Below are 5,000 nucleotides of genomic sequence, written 5' to 3' on the forward strand. Positions count from 1 at the left end.
TCAGACACTTTAACGGCTACTGGCAGCAAACCTGTAAAATCTCAAACGCTCTTTAAGGGGGTGTGAGTTCTCAGAGGTTTGATGAGGGATAGGGGGCCAACACAAGGGCCAAGTACCAGCACCCATCGCACGTCATGTGCGCACACCCCCCCGGCCCCCCTCCCAATCGCCGGAACCCCAATGCCGCCGGTCAGGTTCTCCGGCGGTACTCCGGCGGTACTCCGGCGATGCTCCGGCGATGCTGTCCCGAGTGAAAAAAATGCGGCACCAGCACATGCTGGAGCCAAGCATGGGCACCGTGGCTCAAAATCGAACTCCGGCCAAGGCCTCGACCATCAATGGCACATGATGACGCATGGTGATGGCACATGCATCGACCATCATCGGCATAGGCTGCCCTTCGGTACGGGCACCTGCCTCGACCGCCATCGGCACAAGCTGGGCCCTGGTGTGGGTTGTTGCCTCGATCACCAGCGGCACATGCTGAGCCTTGGTGCGGGCGGTTGCCTCGAGCACCATCGGCAGACCCTGGGCCCTGGTGCGGCCGGTTGCCCCGATAACCATCGGCACACGCTGGGCCCTGGAGCGGCCGGTTGCCTCGATCACCATCGGCAAAAGCTGGGCCCTGGTGCGGGCGCTTGCCTCGACCACCATCGGCACACGCTGGGCACTGGTGCGGGCGCTTGCCTCGACCACCATCGGCACACGCTGGGCCCTGGTGCGGGCGCCTGCCTCGATCACCATCGGCACACGCTGGGCCCTGGTGCGGGCGGTTGCCCCCAGCACCATCGGCACACGTTGGGCCCTGGTGCGGGCGCTTGCCTCGACCACCATCGGCACACGCTGGGCCCTGGTGCGACAGGTTGCCTCGACCACCATCGGCACACGCTGGGCCCTGGTGCGGGCGCTTGCCTCGACCACCATCGGCACACGCTCGGCCCTGGTGCGGTCGGTTGCCTCGAGCACCATCGGCACACGCTGGGCCCTGGTGCGGGCGGTTGCCTCGACCACCATCGGCACACGCTGGGCCCTGGTGCGGGCGCTTGCCTCGACCACCATCGACACACGCTGGGCCCTGGTGCGGCCGGTTGCCTCGAGCACCATCGGCACACGCTGGGCCCTGGTGCGGTCGGTTGCCTCGACCACCATCGGCACACGCTGGGCCCTGGTGCGGGCGCTTGCCTCGACCACCATCGGCACACGCTGGGCCCTGGTGCGGCAGGTTGCCTCGACCACCATCGGCACACGCTGGGCCCTGGTGCGGCAGGTTGCCTCGAGCACCATCGGCACACGCTGGGCCCTGGTGCGGTCGGTTGCCTCGAACACCATCGGCACACGTTGGGCCCTGGTGCGGCAGCTTGCCTCGACCACCATCGGCACACGCTGGGCCCTGGTGCGGCCGGTTGCCTCGAGCACCATCGGCACACGCTCGGCCCTGGTGCGGCAGGTTGCCTCGACCACCATCGGCAGCCTCGACCACCATCGGCACACGCTGGGCCCTGGTGCGGGCGCTTGCCTCGACCACCATCGGCACACGCTCCGCCCTGGTGCGGTCGGTTGCCTCGAGCACCATCGGCACACGCTGGGCCCTGGTGCGGCAGGTTGCCTCGACCACCATCGGCACACGCTGGGCCCTGGTGCGGGCGCTTGCCTCGACCACCATCGGCACACGCTCCGCCCTGGTGCGGTCGGTTGCCTCGAGCACCATCGGCACACGCTGGGCCCTGGTGCGGCAGGTTGCCTCGACCACCATCGGCACACGCTGGGCCCTGGTGCGGGCGCTTGCCTCGACCACCATCGGCACACGCTGGGCCCTGGTGCGGGCGCTTGCCTCGACCACCATCGGCACACGCTGGGCCCTGGTGCGGCAGGTTGCCTCGACCACCATCGGCACACGCTGGGCCCTGGTGCGGGCGCTTGCCTCGAGCACCATCGGCACACGCTGGGCCCTGGTGCGGTCGGTTGCCTCGAGCACCATCGGCACACGCTGGGCCCTGGTGCGGCAGGTTGCCTCGACCATCATCGGCAGCCTCGACCACCATCGGCACACGCTGGGCCCTGGTGCGGGCGGTTGCCTCGACCACCATCGGCACACGCTGGGCCCTGGTGCGGTCGGTTGCCTCGAGCACCATCGGCACACGCTGGGCCCTGGTGCGGCAGGTTGCCTCGAGCACCATCGGCACACGCTGGGCCCTGGTGCGGCAGGTTGCCTCGACCACCATCGGCACACGCTGGGCCCTGGTGCGGGCGGTTGCCTCGACCACCATCGGCACACGCTGGGCCCTGGTGCGGGCGCTTGCCTCGAGCACCATCCGCACACGCTGGGCCCTGGTGCGGCAGGTTGCCTCGAGCACCATCGGCACACGCTGGGCCCTGGTGCGGCAGGTTGCCTCGAGCACCATCGGCACACGCTGGGCCCTGGTGCGGGAGCTTGCCTCGAGCGCCATCGGCACACGCTGGGCCCTGGTGCGGCAGGTTGCCTCGAGCCCCATCGGCACACGCTGGGCCCTGGTGCGGTCGGTTGCCTCGAGCACCATCGGCACACGCTGGGCGCTGGTGCGGGCGCTTGCCTCGACCAGCATCGGCACACGCTGGGCCCTGGTGCGGCAGGTTGCCTCGATCACCATCGGCACACGCTGGGCCCTGGTGCGACAGGTTGCCTCGAGCACCATCGGCACACTATCGGCCCTGGTGCGGGCGGTTGCCTCGACCACCGTCGGCACACGCTGGGCCCTGGTGCGGGCGCTTGCCTCGAGCACCATCGGCACACGCTGGGCCCTGGTGCGGCAGGTTGCCTCGAGCACCATCGGCACACGCTGGGCCCTGGTGCGGGAGCTTGCCTCGAGCGCCATCGGCACACGCTGGGCCCTGGTGCGGCAGGTTGCCTCGAGCACCATCGGCACACGCTGGGCCCTGGTGCGGTCGGTTGCCTCGAGCACCATCGGCACACGCTGGGCCCTGGTGCGGCAGGTTGCCTCGACCACCATCGGCACACGCTGGGCCCTGGTGCGGGCGCTTGCCTCGACCACCATCGGCACACGCTGGGCCCTGGTGCGGGCGCTTGCCTCGACCACCATCGGCACACGCTGGGCCCTGGTGCGGCAGGTTGCCTCGACCACCATCGGCACACGCTGGGCCCTGGTGCGGGCGCTTGCCTCGAGCACCATCGGCACACGCTGGGCCCTGGTGCGGTCGGTTGCCTCGAGCACCATCGGCACACGCTGGGCCCTGGTGCGGCAGGTTGCCTCGACCATCATCGGCAGCCTCGACCACCATCGGCACACGCTGGGCCCTGGTGCGGGCGGTTGCCTCGACCACCATCGGCACACGCTGGGCCCTGGTGCGGTCGGTTGCCTCGAGCACCATCGGCACACGCTGGGCCCTGGTGCGGCAGGTTGCCTCGAGCACCATCGGCACACGCTGGGCCCTGGTGCGGCAGGTTGCCTCGACCACCATCGGCACACGCTGGGCCCTGGTGCGGGCGGTTGCCTCGACCACCATCGGCACACGCTGGGCCCTGGTGCGGGCGCTTGCCTCGAGCACCATCCGCACACGCTGGGCCCTGGTGCGGCAGGTTGCCTCGAGCACCATCGGCACACGCTGGGCCCTGGTGCGGCAGGTTGCCTCGAGCACCATCGGCACACGCTGGGCCCTGGTGCGGGAGCTTGCCTCGAGCGCCATCGGCACACGCTGGGCCCTGGTGCGGCAGGTTGCCTCGAGCACCATCGGCACACGCTGGGCCCTGGTGCGGTCGGTTGCCTCGAGCACCATCGGCACACGCTGGGCGCTGGTGCGGGCGCTTGCCTCGACCAGCATCGGCACACGCTGGGCCCTGGTGCGGCAGGTTGCCTCGATCACCATCGGCACACGCTGGGCCCTGGTGCGACAGGTTGCCTCGAGCACCATCGGCACACTATCGGCCCTGGTGCGGGCGGTTGCCTCGACCACCGTCGGCACACGCTGGGCCCTGGTGCGGGCGCTTGCCTCGAGCACCATCGGCACACGCTGGGCCCTGGTGCGGGCGGTTGCCTCGAGCACCATCGGCACACGCTGGGCCCTGGTGGGTTTAGGCACATCTTCAAATTTCTGCCGTGCCAATGCCATTTTTATGGCTTGTAAATTCATACAATGGTCCCCTAAGCCTTCACGTGAAGTTTCGTTGGAAGATGACTCGTTTTCTATTTTTCATGATTTTTGAAACTTTTTGCGGTTCGGGATTTTTTAAAATTTTTTTATAAGGATTTTTGGCCCCAAATTTTGTAGGCATGATCCTTATATTTTTGTTGGCATGCACAAAAAAATTCAGCTAAAAACTCGAAGTAGAGAAGATTTTGTGACCGTTTGAAAAAAGTGTCCCCATTTCAGACACTTTAACGGCTACTGGTAGCAAACCTGTAAAATCTCAAATGCTCTTTAAGGGGGTGTGAATTCTCAGAGGTTTGATGAGGGATAGGGGGCCAACACAAGGCCAAGTACCAGCACCCATCGCACATCATGTGCGCACACCCCCCCGGCCCCCCTCCCAATCGCCGGAACCCCAATGCCGCCGGTCAGGTTCTCCGGCGGTACTCCGGCGATGCTCCGGCGATGCTGTCCCGAGTGAAAAAAATGCGGCACCAGCACATGCTGGAGCCAAGCATGGGCACCGTGGCTCAAAATCGAACTTCGGCCAAGGCCTCGACCATCAATGGCACATGATGACGCATGGTGATGGCACATGCATCGACCATCATCGGCATAGGCTGCCCTTCGGTACGGGCACTTGCCTCGACCGCCATCGGCACAAGCTGGGCCCTGGTGTGGGTTGTTGCCTCGATCACAATCGGCACATGCTGAGCCTTGGTGCGGGCGGTTGCCTCGAGCACCATCGGCAGACCCTGGGCCCTGGTGCGGCCGGTTGCCCCGATAACCATCGACACACGCTGGGCCCTGGGGCGGGCGCTTGCCCCCAGCACCATCGGCACACGCTGGGCCCTGGTGCGGGCGCTTGCCTCGACCAC

The sequence above is a fragment of the Durio zibethinus genome, unplaced genomic scaffold (genome assembly GCF_047325235.1).
Source record: "Durio zibethinus cultivar Kanyao isolate XHJ-2024 unplaced genomic scaffold, ASM4732523v1 HiC_scaffold_387, whole genome shotgun sequence".
In the NCBI taxonomy this organism is placed as follows: Eukaryota; Viridiplantae; Streptophyta; class Magnoliopsida; order Malvales; family Malvaceae; genus Durio; species Durio zibethinus.